This window comes from Apodemus sylvaticus, chromosome 23 (assembly GCF_947179515.1).
Source record: "Apodemus sylvaticus chromosome 23, mApoSyl1.1, whole genome shotgun sequence".
NCBI classification, from domain to species: domain Eukaryota; kingdom Metazoa; phylum Chordata; class Mammalia; order Rodentia; family Muridae; genus Apodemus; species Apodemus sylvaticus.
This window is the reverse complement of record NC_067494.1, coordinates 18,074,051-18,096,687: the sequence shown is the minus strand read 5'-3', so window position 1 is coordinate 18,096,687 and position 22,637 is coordinate 18,074,051. Positions and strand designations below refer to the sequence as shown.

The following is a 22,637-nucleotide window of genomic DNA, read 5'->3' as shown; positions in this document are numbered from 1 at the left end:
GTTTCACTTTGTGATTTTTTTTTTATTGTTTCTACCTCTATTTTTAGATCCTGGATTGTTTTGTTCAATTACTTCACCTGTTCCGGTTGTGCTTTCCTGTAATTCTTTAAGGGCTTCTACCTGTTTACCTGTGTTCTCCTGTATTTCTTTAAGGGAGTTATGTATGTCCTTCTTGAAACCCTCTATCAGGATCATGAGCTGTGATTTTTAAATCCAAATCTTGCTTTTCCAATGTGTTGGGGTATCCAGAACTTGATATTGTGGGAGAATTCGATTCAGACAGTGCCATGTTGCCTTTCTTTCTGTAGGTAACGCTCCTATGTTTGCCTTTTACCCTCTGGTTATCTCTGGTTTTAGTTGGTCCTGCTGTGTCTGGCTGGTGCTTCTCCTTCCTGTGTGCCTGCAACCCTGTCTCAGTACCCCTGGGAAAGCGTCTCTCCCCTGGCTCAGAGTGCTGTGGCACTGCCCAGCTCCTGGGTGCAGATGGCAGACCCTGTCCCACCTACTTTGACACTCTGGAGTTCTCTGCACTCTTGGCTGTACCAGCCTGCTCAGTTGCTGGAGAGATCTCAGCACCCCATTCTCATCAATGGAAAAATCAGGGAAAAACAAAATAAACAGAGACACTGTGAAACTAACAGAATCTATAGACCAAATGGATTTAACAGGTATTTATAAAACATTTCACGCTAAATCAAAAGAAAATACATTCTCCTCTCCATCTCATGGTACCTTCTCCAATACTTACTGTATATCTATCACAAAACTAGACCTCAAAAAATATAAGAAGATTTAAATAATCCCATGCCCCCTATTGAATCAATATGGTCTGAATTAAGCAATTAAAACTGGACTTAAATAGCAACAAAATAACAGAGATCCCAAATTTAAAAAAAAAAAAAAAGCTGAACAACACTCTACTCAATGATTACTTAGTCAAGGATGAAAAAAGAAATTAAAGACTTTTCAGAATTTAAAGAAAATAAAGTTACAACATACTCAAACTTATGGGATATAATGGTATCAGTGCTAAGAGGAAAACTCATAGCTCTGAGCACCTCCAGAAAGAAACTGGGGAGAGCATACACTAGCAATTTAATTGCACATCTGAAAGCTCTAGAACAAAGGCCAGCAAATACACCCAAGAGAAGTACATGGCAGGAAATAAACTCATGTCTGAAACCAACCAATTAGAACAAAAAAAAAAGAACTATAGAATCAACAAAACCAGGAGTTGGTTCTTTGAAAACATCAACAAGATAGATAAACCCTTAGCCAGACTATCCAGGGGGCACAGAGTCAGTATCCACATTAACAAATCAAAAGCCAAAAGGGAGATATTACAACAGAAACTGAGGAAATTTGAAAAATTGTCATATTCTAATACAAAAGCCTACACAACTGGAAAATCTGGAGGAAACACAAATTTCTTGGGAGATATCAAACACCAAAATTAATTTAGGATCATGTAAACCATCTAAACAGACCCATAACCCATAAAGAAATAGAAGCAGTCATTGAAATCTCCAAACCATAAAAAGCCCAGGACCAGAAGGTTTTAGTGTAGAAGTCTATCAGACCTACGAAGAAAACCTAATAACAATACTCTTGAAACTACTGTGCAAAATAGAAACAGAAGGAACACTACTCAACTTGTTCTATGAAGCCACAATTGCGCTGATACCAAAACCACACAAAGATCCAACAAAGAAAGAGAACTTCAGATGAGTTTACCCTATGAAAACCCATGCAAAAATACTCAATACAATTGGTGCCAAACTAATCCAAGAATGCATCAAAAAGATCATTAAACACTCTGGAGTAAGCTTCTTCCCAGGGAGAGAGGGATGGTTCAATACATGGAAATCCATCAATGTAATCCACTACATAAATAAATTGAAATGAAAAAACCACGAGCATTCATTAGATGCTGAAAACACATTTGACAAAATTCAGCATCCCTTCATGTTAAAAGTCTTGGAAAAACGAGGAATTCAAGGTCCATAACTAAGCATAATAAAAGCAATATACAGCAAACAAGCAGCCAACATCAAACTAAATGGACAGAAACTTGAAGCAATCCCACTAAAATCAGGGATTAGACAAGGCTGCCCTCTCTCTCCCTATCTATTCAATATAGTACTTGAAGTTCTAGTCAGAGCAATTAGACAACCAAAGGAGTTCAAAGGAATACAAATTGGAACAGAAGAAATCAAACTATCACTATTTGCTGACGAAATGCTAGGATACTTAAGTAAGCCCAAAAACTTTACCAGAGAACTCCTACAGCTGATAAACAACTTCAGCAAAGTAGCTGGATATAAAATTAACTCAATCAAATCAGTAGCCTTCCTGTACTCAAAGGATAAACAGGCTGAGAACGAAATTAGGTAAATGACACCATTCAAGATAGTCACAAACTATATAAAATATCTTGGAGTGATTCTAACCAAACAAGTGAAAGATCCCTATAACAAGAACTTTAAGTCTCAGAAGAATTAAATTGAAGAAGCCCTCAGAAGATGGAAAAATCTCCCATGCGTGTGGTTTGGCCAGATTAATATAATAAAAATGGCCATCTTGCCAAAAGCAATCAAGTGACCCAGAAAGAAAGAGACCTTTCACTCCAAGTTGCCCGCTGCCTAGGGCCTGGGCCAAATGGAAGAAGAGAATTGGCACATGCCTCTGGACCCTGTGATGCTGCATGTCACCTGACACAACTAGTCAGAGGAAGGTGTGACCCCAAAAGACAGAGGGCACCCCAAGATGACAAGAAGTACAATGAATGGTTCAGGTACATTTTTATAATTTGCTTTATCTATTTTTACTAATGTTTTGCATGTGGACAGTTCATGATTAGGTTCTTGAAGTACAGTGACTTATATCTAGTGCTATCTAGATAGTGTGGGATGTGGACGCTCATACAATTAAACACAAGTACAATACTTTCTTATTCCAGAAGTTTAGAACCAGAAAACCATCAAATCAAATCAAATCAAATTTCGTTAAATAGGACAATATATTCCTCCTTGGCATCTAAGGTCGTGTAGGCCCCACAGGTATCTCTTGAAAAGTGTTATTTAACTGTGAGGATTCACCTTTTCTTTGTACAGGGAGGCCATAGAGGGTCCACCTAGTGCACTCAAACCACAGTCCACTCTACAAAGAGGAATGTCTGTCTTTACAGGACCCTTCTTAGATCTTTCCTGAATGTTTAAAGTAAAGACATGGCTAAGCATGGCCTTAGAATTATCCTCACAGAGAATGAGCATGGTTGTAGAAGCAAGCTTAGATGCTCTCATGTTCAAGTAACCCCCAAGGACCATATCTTCTCCTGGCCTTGCCAATTCAAGATAAATAAGTATAGCTAATGCTGTCCACCTGTATGGTCTCAAACAAAAAAATAAAATGATTGGCATATTTCTTGAACAGTTTAAGGTACCGTACTCCCTAGACATTAGGTTTAAGACCATATAAGATGTTGTTCAGACAACCATTTCTCATTAATCATTTTCTTCTTGATAAGAAAAATGCTGCCCAGACATAGAATGTCACAGCCTTGATACAACTCAGCACTGCATTATCGACCTGTAACCAAGAGAGATAATCCCCCTAGTTTTAACTGTCATTTGAGTCTTAGGTTAAATTGATTTTCTTTCTCCCTCTTTACAAGTCATGTGAAAAAGACCTCAGTGTGTGTCTGGTCAGCCAGGAGCTACCAAAGTGTCTGAAAGAAGGTCCTGGGTTCATCACTCTCCAGACCAGCCTTGCTTCAGTTGCTACTACACGCAACATTTCAGAAAACAGTCACCTATTTAGTTTTTTATGCAGTGGCCTCTAGTATTCTCTCTCTCCCTTCTGCCCTTCTACTTCTACCGATGGCCCTTTAAATGGAGCCTCAGATATATACTGCCTGTCAAAATAGGAGCAGTTCCAGAACTCCTCATGGGAGTCCCCCCTCTCTTGGACTGACAATTCCCTGGATTATGCCCCCTCACAGTATGAAGCATCTAGGGGGTCATCACCCACTTTCCTGACAACACTTAGTGTCAATCTCTGAGATGGGGTATGAAGGCAATTTAGATGGACATAGGTAGACTAGAACAGTGAGAGCAGGCTTCCTTATATAAGCCTTCTTATTCCCAGAAGACATTATGAGACTCATTGTGGGAGCTGAAACCATAAGGGAAGGGAGGACACAGGGGCCCTATAAAATACCTAAAGCAGAAGAACCCTCTCAAAAGAATTCTAGCCTTAGGTATCAACTATCCTATAGGAATACAGGTGCTACTTTTACTGTCTCCATGGATTCTGTCCTTCCTAGCATTCAATTCTTTCTTCATGCAAGGAAATACCTCAGGCATCTCCTAATTATATAACTCATTAATCTCATTATAGAACTCATATGTGTGACCTCCATGATGTGGATTGGGTTTGAAGGGCTGTGACGTTTATTAACTTTGTCAAAAAATTACAATGCTAGCCTGGCTAAACCACTCAATATTTTAACAACTAGTTGTGTGTAAGTAAAGGCTCAATAGAGGCCCCAACAAAGGGAAATCGATGGGTGTGGTGGAGGGGTGGGAGTGTGTTGGGTAAAGTGGCACATACATGGATGCAGGGGATTGAAGGAGGGTTTGGGAATATTTGGGGAGGGAAACTTTTGGGAGGGGAGAAAATGGGAAAGGTTTTACCGTTGGCAATGTAAATGAAGAAGATACTCAATAATAAAAAAAAAAATCCCAAAAAAAAAAAAAAAAAGTAAGGCTTTGTAGCCTTCCAGTCTGGGCTAGTTTACCTTGGATACAAACTCTGCAGCCAGTCCCATAACAAACATCCAGAGGACGCGACACTTTCAGGTTCTCTAACACATCTAGGATCATAGGATCAGAGGTGAGGAGAACCTAACATCTGTCCCAACACCACCAGGCTTAAATGAGACCATCAGAATCCAGTTACATAGGAACCTTCCAATCTCGGCTGGATTATATACTCAGGTCATCAGGATTGGTGACCCTCACTTATACCTGCTGACCATTTTACTGGTCCCACCCTTTTTCAACTCTATGTGAGTCTGGGCATGGTGGTAGACACCTACAGTGCTAGCACTCAGGAGGCCGAGGCAGGGGAATCTCTGCAAATGAGGCTAGCCTGGTCTACACAGTGAGTTACAGGTCAACCAGTCTGAGAACCTGATGCCCATAAAATTCTCTATGCTTTTCATGGGGAATCTGTTATGCAGAAAGAATATGGGTGAGGAGAGGGCTCAGGGCTTGAAGAAGATCCTGGCAGGGACGCAGTGGGTGGGGGACAGGGTGGGGTGGGGAGCTAGGGGGGATGGGGGGCTTGAATCCTTATACATGGCTGGTGAAGATGCAAATTAGTTCTCATTGTCCCTGCATGAAGACAGGGTCTCAACCTAGAGGTGAGGCAGAGGCAGGGTAACCTTGAATATCAGATACCCCTGTCTCAATATTCCAAGTTCTGGGATTACAAGTGTGTGCCACCGTGATCTACTTTTCTTGTTTGTGTTTCACGTGTTTTTCCTTGTTGTAGAGTTGGGGGTGGGTGGGTCTCACTCTGTAGCCCAGGCTGGCCTCAAACCCAACTTCTTTAGTCTCCTACGTGCTGGAATCAGTCACGAACCAACCATCCTATCTGTGTTGGGTTTAATCAGTCTCGCTCCGTGGTGCTGACCAGTCTCAGATCTCCAACAATCTCCTGCCTCAGTTTCCTTAAGTCCTGGGGTTACTGTACCCAGCTTTTCTGTACATCAGAAACTGTGGCATTTGAAGCACTCTTGGTACAGGATGAACGGGACCCCCTTCCCCTTCCTCTCCATCTCTGTTCTCCACAGACCGTTCTGCTTTGAGCTCTCTCTGTGGCCCACATGGCCTTGCATTTTTAATTCTGCTTTAGATTTCCAAGATGCCAGGGTGGCCAGCCTGCACCGGTGAGGTCGGCCAGCTGTTGGTTATTGTCCTTACGACACACTCAGATCTCACCATGAGGAGTAAAGAAAAAGGGACTCCCCTGTTCTTAGAGATACAAGTTCTTCAAAAAATTAAGGAGAAAAATAAACCTTCCTGTTAAACTCTGGCATTCTACCTGGTGGGGTGAACATGTCACTTTGTAACACACACACACACACACACACACACACACACACACACACACATACACACACACGCACACGCACGCACACACACACATACACACACACGCGCGCGCACACACACACACACACACACACACACACACACACGCGCGCACACACGTGCACGCACACTCACACGTGCGTGCGCGCGCGCGGCGCGCACACACACACACAGACACACACACACCCTCCCTCAGTGAAAAATGCCTCAGTTGCTGAGCTCACCTCTCTGTGGTTCCTTTGGACTGCTGTGAAGCAACTCCTTGTGGGCTCTCTGCAGACTCTCCGTTTCCTGGAGAGTTCATCTGTGGCAGTGCAGACACCTCTGAATACACAAGGAGAGCAAACCTTTACTAACAAGTCGCCATCAAACCACCCTCTAGGACCAGAACCTGGATCTCTCACCTGACAGTACAACTCACTGCCTGTGGGACCCTGGGCAAGGGAAACCCTAATCCTTCCTGGATAACAGGACCTGCCTGACAGGCTACTAAATATGTTAACACAAGCAAAGTTTTCACTGAAGGGCAGAAATAACTGTTACTATTGCTTTTGTTCGTACTAAGTTAGTTCTGGACATAAACACTGAAATCAAACCAACTGATGAAGTGGCTGACTGACTTGACTGGCTGACACAGAACACTTTTACTGAAGGATTCAAAGCAAATCATCATAGAAGAGGAAGCCACGCTTCACAAACTCAGTTGAATTCAGTCACACTTAGAAGGATGTGACCGCACAAATGGAGGCCCACAGTGTGTGTCCCTCGCTTTACCACCTAATTTGCGACTCAGCATTAGGAGTCCAGCTTATGGCAACCCTATTGACATCTGACTCAAACCTAGGGTGGGCTATCTTAAAACGCCTGATAATCCTTGACTGCCTATGTTGGCAGTAACGGTCTTGGAAACACCATGTTACACAGTGGGGCTGGGGGAGCTGGCTCTCTGGGAAGGCTGGAGATTCAATTCCGAGCAAAACAAAGCAAAGCAGATCTGTGGTGACAGGGTTAACACAGGAATGCTCTCTGGACAGAGCAACTAGTGCGTCAGTGACCAAGCACGAGATTGCCACTGTCCAAGACCCTCAAACAGAGATGAAACTGATCCTAGATGGGACTACAGAAATGAAGGCTGATTGCATTTTTATTTAAGCTCCTTTTGTTTTAAGATTTCCAAGAAACAGTAACTTGCCCAAAGACCACAGTTACAAGTTGAATAACAAGTTATGATGAAATCAGCATGTTTTAAAGTGTACCTCTCTCTTGAAGTCAGGATTAAGAGAGATGATGTTTAAATCTTTTATTCTAAGACTTGTCATAAATACAAGTAATGGACGTGTAAATTTCAGCTGGGGGGTAGTAATGCAGGCCCAGTAACACTAGCACTTGGGAGTCTGAGGAAGGAAGACAAGGAGTTCGAGATTTTCCTCAGGTGCACCGAGAATCCAGATCTAGACTGTACAGAAACTACAGAATGAGACAGTTTAAACTAGTTTAAACAAAATCCCCAAACAGACAAAATCCTATCAAGTTGTGTACATTTAAAGTCACCCATTAGACCACGGACTCTCGGCCTTCCTAAGGCTGAAACTCTTTCATACAGTTCCTGATGCTGTGGCCATCCATCTCAACCAAAAATATTTTTGCTGCTTCATAACTGTAATTTTGCTACTGTTATGAATCATGATGTAAATATCAGCTATATGACCCCATAAGGGAGTGTGATCCTCAGGCTGCAAACCATTGCCTTAGGGGCTGGAGAGATGGCTCAGCAGTTACAATCAGCCACACCAGGCAGTTTGCAGCCAGCTGGAACTAACTCCAGGAGATCTGACATCCTCTCCTGGCCTCTGTGGGCACACGCATGCACATGTGCGCTGACAGAAGAAGTACCTGTCTCTCCAGCGAGAACTCCTTTGGCTACATCACCATTTCTTTGCTCAGTGGTTTTCTAAAAAGAGAAAGAGATGAATATAAGAATTTTAAAGGGACGTTCCTAGTGGTAGAGTGCTCACTGGAGTACCTGTGAGGGCCTAGGTTTGATCACTAAGCAGGGAGGTGACTGGAAAGGAAATAAAGTCAGAGCCAGCAGGGCCCAGGCCAGCAGTCCCCAGCCCTTGGGAAATAGGCTGGCATTATATGATCAAGGTCAAAGTCAGCGAGGCCAGCCTGAGGGCCCTGCCTCCCACAACAGAAGAGTGCTAGAAAGGCCACGCCAGCACCTTATTGGCTGCCTCCATCCTCCTGGTTCTTCTCATAATCTCTTCAAGTCGCTGCAAAAAAGCACACAGAAGGCCGATGAGATACACAAAGCACCCCAGCCTGGCACGTGCCGGCGATAAACAAAACAGTAGCAGATTATTAAAACGTGGAGAAAATATAATTCACTGTTCTTCGTCCGAATTGGAGTTATTAATAGAGGTTGGAACCATTTTAACTGCTGTGGTAGGACAACTTCCTTTGGGGAAGGAGGAAATTCTGGCGGCTTTCTTGGAATTAATACCGAGGGCCATTTCTTGGGCAAGGGTAGGACATTTTGTTCCTGACCTTTTGTTCTCGGCTTCAGGCAACTCGAGACCCAGGAAGGAGACAGAACCATGTGGTTGCGGTTCCGACCCTGGCCCAGGTCCTACCTTCTTCCACTCCAGGCGCTCCTGCTCTTCTTTCTGGAAATGCTTCTCTCATTCCTGCGGAGCCCTCTCTGCCTCCTCCCGGACTCTGGCTTCCTCTTCTTTCTGGAAACAGATCACTACCACTGCTGATGCCCGGTCTGGCAACCCTGCTCCCCACACCTTACTCAAAAACCGCCCACCTTTGCAAACCCCTCTTCTGCTTAGCAGCCCTGACCATCTGGGAGCGAACCCCGGTGGATCGGCTGCCAGCTTGTGCTCTGCACCCCGCTCCTGTGCAAAGGACACTTGGCTGGGGCAGTCCACACCTGCTCTGCACCCCATTCATCTGGGCACAGCCCCGGCTGGGCTGGGGCAGGGCGAACACCTGCTTCTGCAGGCGCTCCACCTCCTCCCTCCCCAACTGCTCCTGCTCCTCCTCTGCCAGCCACAGTGCCAGCTCCTCCTTCTCTCACACCTGCTCTGCTTCCAGCCTGCGAGCTTCTTCTTCCCGGCGATTTCGCTCCTCAGCCACCCTTCGGGACAACTCCTCTATCTTTTCTCTGGGAAAAGACAAGAAGGAAGGCGCTTCTTTGAAGAGAGGCCAGGTCTAGCAAGGGCAACAGGTCAAAGCCCCGGAGGAAGCCACAGTCTACCATGGCTATGGAACCTTTGCTGCTCTGTGCCCCAACCCCCTATGGCTTCATTTTTGTCAGAAGCAGCGATCAACCAATGATATTTGTGGGGTGACTTGCTTTTCCTGAGAGTCTACAGTTCATTTTTAAAGGGGGAGACTTGAATATCTGAACATAGATTATTTTTAGGAATTACCATGAATGTTAAGTAATTACACCTAAATAAGAAATCTAACACAAATACCATGTGTAGGGAATTTTGCCTGTGTATCCCCATATTCAGGCTCTACATGTATGCTTGGTGCCTGCAGAGTCCAGCTCAGGGCCTCTGGAGGAACACTCAGTGCTCTTAACTGCTAAGGCATCTCTCCAGAACCAAAACAACCTTTTAAAATGAGATTAATAATGTCTGTATCAGGTCAGGAGGAAATCGGGCCATATTAGCTCCTTGTGGACTGAAGGGTGTGCATGGCCAAGAGGGTGGCCCCCAGCAGGCCTGAGGGTCCCCAGATCTGTCAGGAACAACTGCTAACACTAGCCTTACCAGGCCCAGGTTCAGCACATCATCACAGTTAGTGTTGATGGACAACTGGACGGTCCGGGACCTGAGACGGGAGTGTCGCAGTTGAGGGACTGAGGGACTGTCTCGATCAGACTGGAATGTGGGCCTGTCTGTGAGGGACTGTCTTGGCTGTTAACTGTGTAACAGAGCCCAGGCAGCTGCAGGCAGTGCTTGCTGTCTATAAAGGCTAGCAATGCATGAGCCAGTGAGTGAGCCTGCGAGGCGAGCACATTCCTCAGTGGGTGCAGCTTGGGGGCGGGGGCTTCTTGAGTTGCTACCCTGGCTTTCCTCACAGACAGACTCGTGCCAAGCATAAGCCAAATGAGCTGATTCCTCCTCTACATTGCTTTAGGTCAGAGTGTTATAACAGGCTGTAACCAGAACACTGTCTGTCTGTCCGTCTGTCTGTCCATGCCCATGGCTGTGGTGTTTTGAGCAGTGGCCCCCAGAGGCCAATCCTGAGCCGCCCATTGTCCTTGTCTTCTGGCCCAGGCTCTCTTCCAAGTCCATGCCTCCCGTGCCCGGTGCTCCCCAGCCTGCATCCTCCCTGCCGCCCAGCTCAGGCAAAGCTCCTTCAGCTCAGGCCCACTCCTAGGCTCCTGGCAACATCCGCCCTGGCAAGAGAGAAGGGAAGGCGGAGCCTGAGAAAAAAAGACCCCAAGAAGAAAGTAGCCAGTGAGCCCCCAATAAAGGGCAGGGCACCATTAGTGAAGGTGGAAGTGGTCACAGTGGAAGAGGGGACAGCCGCGAAGCCACCTGACCCCAGTAAGAAGGCACCAGCCTGTGCTGGGGTGTGGGCCAGTGCTGGGGTGCGGGCTGGTGCTGGGGTGTAGTCCTGTGCTCTGAGCTTGCCCTGCCCACGAAGGGTTTTATTTAACTCCTTTTTCATTACTGGGTATTGGAAATTCATATTCTCATTCTTTCTCTTCCTCGGATGGTGCTTTTGGCAGAAGAAACCTTATGTGCAGGAAAGACGGGTCCATAGCCAGAATAAGTCTCTACTCCAGGAAGGACAAAGTGTTGTCCTTTCCACGAGGGAAGTGGTCCGATATAGTCATGTCACGGTCACCCCAGGGAATAGCGCCATATCTGGGGCTCAGCGCCTAGTTTCTGCTGTTGGCAGTTCTGGCGCACCACAGCAGCTGCAGCTGAGAAAACAGCTGACTATCCACAGAACAGACTGCTGTCTGCTTGATTGCTGAACTCCTCCTCAGCTGAAGTAACCTTTGATGAGCGTTTACAGGGGACACAACATCTTCACGTCCTTTGCCCATTTGAAGAGATCCCTCCACACACTTCTCTTCCCCAGATGTCTTTCTAACCAATTCTCCAGTCATGCTTTTTCCAAGGCCCTCACCCTCCGGCTAGTCCAGTGTGCTACTGCTCATGAGTCAGTAACTAGTTGAGAAGCTAACTGGCCATTTCCCCTTCTAACAAAATGTGTCCTACCTGAAGTTCCTCCCACTGTGAAGATGGACCCTTACCAGTGTCTTTCAGAGTTGTCCCCTGTAAGGCTGCAGCTGCCCACTTCTGGGTAGTGCCTGCATAACGTGCAGAGCCATCAGTAATCAGGCCCCAGTCTTCCTGTCCCCAGTCAGCCGGTCATAGGGAACACCACCTAGGCTGCAGGCACATGCAGGCAGCAGACGGCGTTATAACAGAAGAAACCATAGGCATCTGCGCAGCCTCTTCATGTGACTTGCTTGTGTGTTCAGTATCTGCACATATGGATCAGTGTGTGTGTGTGTATGTGTGTGTGTCTGTACATACCTGCTCAAAGCATTCAGAGAACAGAAAAGGCTACTTAAAATGGATGTGACTACTTGATTGGATAGAACTTCCCCCAACCCCTAAACATTTTCCTATCCGCGTTGATATGTTGCTATTTATTCAGAAGAAAATTTGATTTTAAACATAGTTCTGGGGATGAGGCTCAGATGACAGAGTGTTTGCCTGGCACAGACAAGCCCTGGGCTCCATATTCAACATCAGTAAACCAAGGATGGCAAAGGACTGTACCCTCCACATGCTGGAGGGGAGCGGGAGGGACCAGGCTCCAGGCCTTCTCTGGTGGCAGGGCCGGTCTGAGGGAGATTTACCTCTCCAGCTCCTCCTTCTCCTTCCTCTCCCTCTCCTCCTTCTCCCTTTGCTCTCTGTCCAGGCACCTCTTCTCAGCCAGCAGCCTCGTAGCCTCTTTGGGGTCGGTGGTGCCTACAGAAGTCGTAGGAACGACACCGGCAGTCATGGTGGACGATGGTGCTGAGTCCGGAGCTGGAGAAGGAGCCGGGGTTGGACTGAGGGCCGAGGCAGGGGCAGCTGTACAAATAGGTACAAGGAGAGAACCAAGTGGAATGAAATGAAAATCCAAGGAACAGAACAAACACTGGTGTGCCCCACACCCCAGGCCTGGGGTCCATCGTTCTCAAAGAGTAGGGGCAACACACCTCAGTGTGTTCTCACGGTTCCACTATATTCTTCTGTAGCCAAGCAACGATAACAAAACTGCATGTGTGAGACATCCAACCCAGCTCACGCTCTGTCACCAAGTCTTCTTTTATAGCAGTTACATCAGTTAGCACTATCTACCAAGTGGCAGGGACTTTGGGAAGCCCGACTCTGAGCAGAATGAAGGCAAGGTTCTCCATTTGCCTTTTATAGCAAGTATCTCTGTGCTTTGGTAACTTTGTTAACCACAGCATCAAAGCCTTTTAATGGGCATCATTAGCACCCAGGCCACACCCGGGACTCAGGCTGGGCAGGTGGCATCCAATGGAGTGGCTCCTTTCATTTATTCTGATTAAGGTTTAAAATACCATTTGGACACAGGATTTTGGTGTAGTTGGGGCTTGTTCAGAGCCAGTTCACGATTTTCCTGCTCCAGGTGCCTGACTTGGGATCACAGGTGTGCACTGCTATAACTTTGCTAAGTGTCATCTTTTCTCGAAGGTGTGGTGGCACACACCTTTAATCTCAGCACTTGGGAGACAGCCTGAGTACAAGGTGAGACTGTGTCTCAAAAGAATCTACCCAGAGCTCTCGGGAGACCCTAGACACAAGGAAGCAAGAGCCTTGACAGGGACAGGCAGGCTCGCTGCCACATGTCTGTCCCCAAGAGTGCTTTGGGAAGATGCTCTTCACCTGTGTTTAGAGATTTAGGAGGATGAATTAGTGCATTCACGATACAGAGTGTTGCGGGAGAGAGAAAGAGAAGAGAGGAAGGAAGGGAGAAAGAGAAGAGTGGAGAGGAGAGAGGGAGAAGGGGAAGAGAAAGAATGAGAATATGAATTTCCAATACCCAGTAATGAAAAAGAAGTTAAATAAAACCCTTCGTGGGCAGGGCAAGCACAGAGCACCGGACCGCAGCACCAACCCGCACCCCAGCACAGGCTGGTCCCTTCTTACCGGGGTCAGGTGGCTTTGCGGCTGTCCCCTCTTCCACTGTGACCTCCTCCACCTTCACTAATGGTGCCCTGCCCTTTATTGGGGGCTCACTGGCTACTTTCTTCTCGGGGTCTTTTTTCTCAGGCTCTGCCTTCCCTTCTCTATTGCAAGGGCAGATGTTGCCAGGAGTCGAGGAGTGGGCCTGAGCAGAAGGCTCTTTTCCTGAGCAGGGCAGCAGGGAGGACGCAGGCCGGGGAGCACAAGGCAGGTGAGGCATGGACTTGGAAGGGAGCCTGGGCCAGAAGACAAGGACAATGGGCGGCTCAGGATTGGCTTCCCGGAGCCCAGAACACCCACGTGTATAACCAACCAGACGGTCCAATAGGAGTGTTTTTCTGTTTGTGGTCAATGTGGAAAAGGAGCCACTAAGGAGACCCAGTTCAAAGATCCTTTGGCTAAAAGACAGCAGTTGATTCGCCAGGGTGGACCTTCCCACGCACCTCCACCACACTCACCAAAGGCAGGCCTGGGCCGGTGACCTCGCTTTGAGATTAGAAGGAGACAGAGTCCTGCGGGCACCGGGGGAAAACGTGGAAGGGAAGGTGATCTCTTTCCCGATCTCTTTTATGGCTCTGGCTTCAGAGAAACTCAAGAATTAGAATTTTCATATTAATGACATCCAATGACAAACTACAGACCATCTAGTGTTTTTAAGAACTTAAGACAATTTCTAAACTATGTCAAATATCCACTCCAGTGCAGGACAAGGCCCCGTCGGCTAACAACTGAACAGTGTATAATTGAGTCAACACAGATGACAGGAATAAAGTAGATCTGATGGATGATTTGATTTGTTTTGTCAAAAAGCATTTGAAGGAAGTCAAGGGAAGGGGGAAATGATGTAATTATATTATAATCTCAAAAAAATTAATAAACAACAAAAAAAGTATAAACTATTTAAAAGTGCCTTTGTGTTCTATCTGGACATTACCTGGAATTACTTTGCCTTGTCTCTCCTTTTGTTTTACATTTTGTAATTTTTCTTTTTGCCACGCTGAGGATTAAGCCCCAGGCTTCATACAAGCAAGTGCCCTACCACTGAGCCACACTACCAGCCCATTTAAAAGGACCTTTAAGCACATGTCCTACTTTTCTGTTCTTTAGCAGCTTTCTTCTGCTTTGGAAAATACCTTCCCTCAGCCATTCACATGTCTGTTATTTCAGAGACACAGTCCCCTTTATGTGGCGTTTGTAGATAAGTCCTTACATAAGGGCCCCTTTCTCCCCAAGGAAATGGGCCAGGGTGAGGAAGTGTAGGCCACTCTTTCCTAGAAAGTTCCAACAGTGAGCAGGCACCAGGTCTCCCCGATGCCTGCTCAGCACTCAGCCAGAGATCTGGACAAACTTACGAAGACAAGACCAGAGATGGGTTCCGAGGTTCAGATGTCACTAGGGAAGAGTGGGGGGGATCAGAAGGGAGCAAGAGGGAGCCTAGTCCTTGAAGAGTCTCAAGCAGAGGGAGGGATGGAGGGGGGATGGAGGGACAGAGGGAGGAACAGAGGGAGGGGGAGGAGGGAGATGGGAGGACAGAGGATGGAGAGACCAAAGGCTGGAAAGAGAGGGAAAATGAGAAAGATCTGAGACTCTGACCTGTTATGGGCAGCAGAGGGGCTGGTTGGGCACCTCTGGCTAAGCCAGTACTAGGGAACAAGGAACAGGCAGATGTCACCCAGCCAGGGCTGCCAATGAACAGTTGCAATGCCCCCTCTTTCCTTCTCTTCCGAGTTCCTCTAACTGCTTCTCCCAGCTTCTGGATCAATGTGACCCTAGCTGACCTGCTGAGCTGTAAGTGACTGAGGGCAGAACAGATCTTCCCATGGTGCTGGTCCAGTTCTGGATCAATCCATCTGCATGGCCACCCTCCGCCCCAGCTGACTCCTCAAAGGCAGGTGGGGCCTTGAAGGACAGGTGCAGTCTCTGGGTGGTAAAAGCTGCAGCCCATGGCTTCCCTGCCGAGTGGGGTTTAGAGAAGCCCTTATGCCTACAACTAGGGAGGAGGGCCCACATTCCTTCCCAAGAAAGATGCTGAGGTACCAAGGTAAGTCCTGTCTTCTTCCCTTAAAAACATTTTTATTCGATATATTTTTTATTTACATTCCAAATGATTTCCCCTTTTCTAGCCCCCCACTCCCCGGAATTCCCATAAGCCCCCTTCTCTCCCCCTGTCCTCCCACCCACCCCTTCCCACTTCCCCGATCTTGTTTTGCCGAATACTGCATCACTGAGTCTTTCCAGAACAAGGAGGGAAAATGTTTTAATATACACATTTATTTATTTCCTTATTTGTTTATTCCTCCGTGAGTGCATGCCTGTGTTGGGTGAAAGGACAACTTGGGAAAGTCAGGGTTGGTTTTCTCCTTCTATCAGGATGGCTCTGGGGATGGAACTGGGATCATCGGGCTTGCCATCAAGTCCACCTAGAGTGAGTGTGAGTGTGCGTGCATGTGTGTGTCTGTGTCTGTGTGTGCGCGCGTGCATATGTGTGCGTGTGCATGTATGCATGTGTGTGCGTGCATGTGCACGCGCGCTTATAGAGACAGAGTCTCTGGCTGTTCTGGAACTTACTATGTAGACCAGGATGGCTTTGAACTTACAGAGATCCACCTGCCTCTGTCTCCCCAGAGTTGCAATTGAGGGTTTGTGCCATGTAAAAACATTCTGATGTGGCTTAAATAAGATGAAGGAGAGCCGACTGGGAACTCAGAAAGAGAACCGCAATGTGAGGCACTTGGGGCTACCTTTGCCCATCTGGGTTTCCTGGGTCAGGGCTCAGGGAATGGGCCCTTGACTGTCTTCATCAAGCTGACAGTGAACTGGCAATGGCCATGGGAACCCAAACTGGGGATTTGTCCTTCTCTTTCCAAATCTTCTGTTGCCTTACATCCAGCCACTGCTCTGGGCATGGAACGCACAGAGTCACTCCCGGGGTTTCCATGCTGATGTGAGTTAATGGGTGGTGACTGCTATCATCATCCCTCCTCGGAACCCTTTCCACACTCACACTGCTGAGTGCACACAAGCGCTTGAGGCAACAGGGACTTTACAGTATCTGAAAAGGAACCAACTGGACCGCTCAGATTTCCTGATTTTAAAGCTACAGTTGAAGCAACATGGTACGGGCATTTAGACCAATCAGATAGAATAGAGTCTAGAAACCATAGAGTCTGGGGACACTCAACCAGGGAAGGACAGTCTTCAGCAGCCAGTACCAAGGAAGTGCGATATTTACATGAAAAACAGTGAAACTGGACTCTAACTTTAAACAACAAACATGAACTCAAAATGGATGAGTCTTAAAAGTGTAAAAAGGGTCTAATATCCAGAAAAGTTTCCTATTATGGGACCTGTTACTAATGTATGGACCCAAAGCACAGGCAACAATACAAAAACTGACACATGAACATCAAACAAAAATTTCTATAGGCCAAAAGCCACGAAGGACTGAAGAGGCAACCTATACCTATATGGCCCGGACCCATTATCTAGAATAATCACGTAACTCCCACAAGCAACATTTTGTTACTGGACTTAAAAGTGGCCTGAGCTGGTGATGGGGCTCAGTGCAAAGGCACTTGCATGTCCAAGGCCCTGAACTGGATCAAGGTGACACACACACACATGCAGACACAGAAGTCTGTAGTAAACATCTTTCCAAACGCTTACCAATTGCCACAGTCTACAACACACGTGCCATGCCACTGAAATGCAAACCCAAACCTTGAGACAGCACTCAAGTTTAGTAAGCTGGGTATTATAAAACCAACACAGAAAATAAAGTGTTGGCATGGAGACACTGGAATCCTCATGCCTGATTGATAGGGATGCAAAATGGTACAGTCACGAGGCAAAACATTTTGGCAGTTCTTCAGAAACTTATATAGTTTTAATGTTATTCTGCATTCCAGTCTTAACGTGTGCTGTGCCAGTACGTGGATGGAAGTCGTAGGCTCGGCCCTTCCTCAACCGTTTCTCCTCCTTGTGTTTTCAGATAGGGTCTCCTGCTGAACCTGGAGTTTGGCATGTCAGCTGGCCAGACGGCCAACAAGCCAGTGGACCTACCCGTCTATACCCCGATGCTAAAGTTACAGCCATGAGGCCAGGCTCACCATTCATGTTCATGTCTGAATTCCTCGCACTTGCACATCAAGCACTTTCCACACTGAGCCATATCCCCAGTCTGTACTCACTGTCTAAAAATTAAATATTCAGTCCATCCATACCATTAACTACTTTCCAGACATTCAATATAGTTAATCAGTACCGCTTCCACAGTGTAGGTATAAGCATCAGTTTTCTGATGGTACCATGCCAAAAGGAAAACAAAGGCCTAATTCATCAAGGTCTAGAGTTCTGGGAAAGTAATTGAGTGCTAAGCTTGCGTTTTGGCTAAGCTTGGGTTTTGAAGTCTGTAATCCACTTCTAGTTAACTGCTTTTGTTAAATGAAGTATGTCAACAGAGAACATGGTTTTTGTGCCTAAAAGCTCACCGTGAGAAAGACTAAGGACTGCACACTCGGATCTGGAACACCCAGACAGCTAATAGACTTTGCATTACCTTAAACCCATGTCCAAGCAGACTTCTCTGCTGAAAACTTCACAGCAGAAGGAAAGAACAGATTCCTAAAGGTTGTCCTCTAACCTCTACAGGGAGTTACAGCATGAAACTTTAACAGTCAGATATAGGTTCCACATCATGGGGTGGACCTTAGTTCCAATTAAAAGGGGATTAGTTACTCCCATATCATTTGTGCCAGAACTGCACATGTAGTTCTTTTTTTTTTTTTACTTTTTTTTTTATTAGATATATTCTTTATTTACATTTCAAATGTCCCCTTTCCTGGTTTCCTGTCCCCAAAACTCTCATAATCCATCTCCCCTCGCCCTGTTCCCCAATCTGCCCTCTCCCCCTTCCCTGTTCCAGCATTCCCCCACACTGCAGCATCAAGGCTTTCCAGGATCAAGGGCCTCCCCTCCCTTTGGTGTCCAACAAGGCCAAGTGAATGATTTTTTTAAAGAAATAAAGGATGAACTAGATTCCTTTGAGGTTCAAGGTTCTTGTTTAATAGATATTCATTTTATTTGATTTTTCAAAATCTGAAATGCCACAATAAATTATCATAAGTGGAAAGATCCAAATGGAAATTTGGGCATTTCCTAAAAATAGAAAAATTTCCAAGGAGAAATATTGATTTTAAAGTTGCCAACCTTACTACTATACCAAAGAATTTTGCAGTAATGCTTTATAACTAATCAGTTAGTGAATTTTTGTTTTTAGTGTCTGTATACCAACTACACAAGTTTGTAGATAACCTGAGTTACATGAGACCCTGTCTCTAAAATTTTTCAGCCTAGCCCATGAAGTGACCACAAATATTAACAAAACCTAATAATTTTTCTTAGGATATGATACACCTCAAGATTGACCTTATGAGAATAATCCTATAATTTTAAAAAGGCCACCAGGGCCGGTGGCACAGGCCTTTAATCCCAGCACTTGGGAGGCAGAGGCAGGCAGATTTCTGAGTTCAAGGCCAGCCTGGTCTACAGAGTGAGTTCCAGGACTGCAAGGGCTACACAGAGAAACCCTGTCTCGAAAAAAACAAAACATAAAAGGTCACCAGGCTAGGAATATGACTCAGTGGTAGTGCACACGCCTAACATGTTCTAGGCCCTAAATTCACTCCCCAGCATAGAAATGTGTGTGTGTCAATCTCTCTCCACACACTTAGTGACAAAATCTATAGGGGTTAGCATAAACACTCGAGAACCAGTGATTTACTAAGACCTGTCATCTGTGTGCACTAGGGTTAGCTAGAGTAGCAGAACTTTTTGAATGAATATATGTGTCAGTATGTACAGTCATGTATATATGTATGTATACATATATTCCCATATATATGGAATATATATTTTTATTTATATATATTTTTATATATAGTAATTTATTAGAATGTCTTACAGGCTGTGGTCCGCCTCGTTCAGCAATGACTGGCTTTGAACAGAAAGTCCCAGAATTCAGAACTTGGTCAGTCCACAAGGCTGGATGTCTCAGCTGGTCTTCAGTAGATGCTGGAATCCTGAAGGAGTGGGCTGTAATGCCAGGGAGGGAACGGGCTTGCCAGGAAAGCAAAGAAAGCAGGCAACGAGCAAAAGCTTCCCTCTTCCGAGTCCTTATCAAGGCTTCCAGAAGAAGGTATGGCCCGATTTAAAGGCATGTGTTTTCCTACCTCAAGATTTGGGTTACAAGTGGATCTTCCTACGTCAAACTAAGCAGTTCCTCAGTGCTGTGCCCTCCGTTTTTAATTTAAGTCCAAATGTAGTCAAGTTGACAACCAAGACTAGCTATCACAAGAGGGTTAGAAAACAAAACAAACATGTCTGCTTTTGAAACTCAAAATTGGGACTGGAGAGATGGCTCAGAGGTTAAGAGCACTGACTGCTCTTCCAGAGGTCCTGAGTTCAATTCCCAGCAACCACATGGTGGCTCACAGCCATCTGTAATGAGATCTGATGAGACAGCAACAGTGTACTCATACATAAAAATAAATAAATAAATAAATCTTTAAAGAAAGAAAGAAAGAAAGAAAGAAAGAAAGAAAGAAAGAAAGAAAGAAAGAAAGAAAGAAAGAAAGAAAGAAACTCAAAATCTAGCTTGCAGGCATGAGGGTAACTCCCAGAACAAAGGGGAGGAGAGAAGCAGGACTGGCCGAGCACGCGCCAATGGCTGAGGCAGCAAGAACTAGCTGGAGGAAGGAAGGTTAAAGCCTACACAACCCCCCTTTACAGCTACTTAATTCTGGGTCGGGAAAACCAGCTCCCAGATCTAGGTCACGGTGGTAGGGACACACGCATTTGCAGAAGGGTGCACAAGAAGTGAAAGTGTGTGGTAAGGTCTCGGGCCGCGCTCTTTATTCTTATGATATCTCTGAGCACAGCGGTATGTTCCATCACCTCTGTTCTAGAGAGGCACAGTGTATCCTGCCTCAAGCACACTTCCATGACCTCAAAGCCAGCCTGACCTAAACAGCAAATAGTAGGTTAGCCAGGGAAGGAAACAAACCAGGGGTGTGCTTCAGTTTATGTTTTTTCTTAAGACAAATTTTCAATGTAAGTTAAAATGTCGAGAACTTCCCCAATTAATTCTTAATCCTTTGGTATTACTTAAAGAAGAATAAAAGACTAAAAACAAGCAAAGAAAAACTCCATGAACCATGGGAATAAATATAAAAGTGGGGAAAAGTCATCTTAACAGAATAATCAGAAAGTTATGAACTCATCTATAGCCTTGAAAATAGTTAAAGGTAAAAATTACTGAACATAAAGGGCATACATAGCCAGGTGGTGGTGTCACACATCTTTTTTTCTTTTTTTTTTTTTTTTAGCTTTGAATGCTGAGAACGTTTACTTAATTTTGCATAGAGTTTCGCAGAACACAGCCAACAAGGGACACTCCTCACCAAATGACAATAAAAAAAAAAAAATGTCCGAGGAAACTTACTTGGTGGGTGGGTGGGTGGGTGGGAGATCTTATGACAAGAGAACTGTCACCTTTACAGGAGACAAGGGTCAATTGACTTAACTAAGATCCTCAGGCTACAGAGCAGCCACAGCTACAGATGGTTTTGTGGTGTCTGATCTTCCTGCTTGACACAGCCCCAGCCTCCTGGGCCTCTGAATCTCAAGGTCAAGAGGGCAAAGGTTTCCCACACTTTGCTGCCTCTTGGCTGAGGTCTTCACTAAGGGGACTCCCAGCTTGGGAGCAAGGACTGCCGCGGCAGTGGCAGCATGAGCATCTCCAGCAGTGCTCAGCAGGTCTAGCACCAGAGGCTGCGGTGAGGCTTCCACGTGGACCATATCTGCTGCAGCTGGTCTAGCGACGAGGGGTCATCAAGAGCAAAGACGCCCAGCAGGCCATCACCCACTGCCAAGCACGGTCCTGCAGAGCCCGCCCAGTATCCTGGCCAGCTGTATCCAGCACATTTAGGATGTAGCCTCCTCAGTAGTCCAGGGCTGCTTCTTTCCAGTAGGAATCCTGGATAGTGGGCTCGGGGTCTTTGACGATGCAGTGGTGAGTCATCGGGATCCTGAGAGCTTTTTCACCAACACCGCTTGCACCCACAACCACCGCAGCCTTGAACTCCAGTAGCTGCCTGACAGCATCTATCTCTGCATTGTGCCCAAGCCTCATGGCTTTCCTCTGGGGAGGTGGTGCATTGCAGGCTGGAGCTCAGGTCCAAGATGCTAAACTTGGTCAGCAACTCCATTCCCCAGCACCTCAAGGAAGTGGTGTAAACAGCCACTTTAAGAGTGTTTAAGAGTGCGCTGGGAATGGGAAATCAGGTGAGACTGGCTGTGTTCCCAGGAGTAGCAGTCTGCTGAGGGGCAGCAGGCTGATCTGCAGTGTCACACATCTTTAGTTGTTTAGTTCTCAAGAGGCAGAGACAGAGGGATCTCTGTGAATTCAAGGCCTGCCTGGTCTACAGAGCAAGTTCTAGGACAGCCAGGGCGACACAGAGAAATACTGTCTTGAAAAAACGACCAAACAAACAAACCAAAAAACTGGAATAATGTGCAAGCCATTTCTCAACATTGTTTTCTTACATACACGATCACCAGGGAAATGTGATTATTATCTGTTTTGTGGATGAGACATTTTCAGGATTGAAAGCAGGGTTAAAAAACTAATTGTAAACCCACTCAAAGCTTTAATGCCAGAACGAAGGAGGCAGAGGCAGAGGCAGAGTGATCTCTGAATTTGAGGCCAGCCTGGTCTACATAGTGAGTTCCAGGACAGTCAGAGCTGACAGTGAGACCGTGTTTAAAAAAAACAAAAACAAAAAACAAAAACCTCAATAATAAAATTTGTTGTGTTAGTATCTGGCACATCAATATTTTAATTACACTGTAGACTTTTTTTTTTAATTTCAACCTTTTTTGTACTGTGTGTACAGTGATTCATTTTTGAGACTTTTCTTGTATTGCATTCTAGCCTGTAACTCACTGTGGAGCCCAACATGGCTCTGAATGCCACGTCTGCCACACCCTCTTAGTACTAGAGATTGAACCCAGGGTTTTGTATATGCTAGGTACACACCCAGCCAACTGAATTCTCCCACCAGCCAGTGTCACTGTTCTCTTAATACACGAAAGAAAAGTATGACTTTGCAGTATGTCTTCCTGCTGCGATCGAAAAGTATCCCAGGACTATGGAGCCCAGGAACCACAGGGCTCT

General features: G+C 45.9%; 2 pseudogenes; both read right to left on the bottom strand.

The window, feature by feature from the left end:
- The window catches only part of LOC127673535 (ensconsin-like), a 182,749-nt pseudogene extending 165,176 nt beyond the window's left edge, over positions 1-17,573 (bottom strand).
- A 3,420-nt stretch (positions 17,574-20,993) lies between these two features.
- LOC127674141 (GTPase ERas-like) lies at positions 20,994-21,669 on the bottom strand (annotated as a pseudogene).
- Positions 21,670-22,637: the final 968 nt, after the last annotated feature.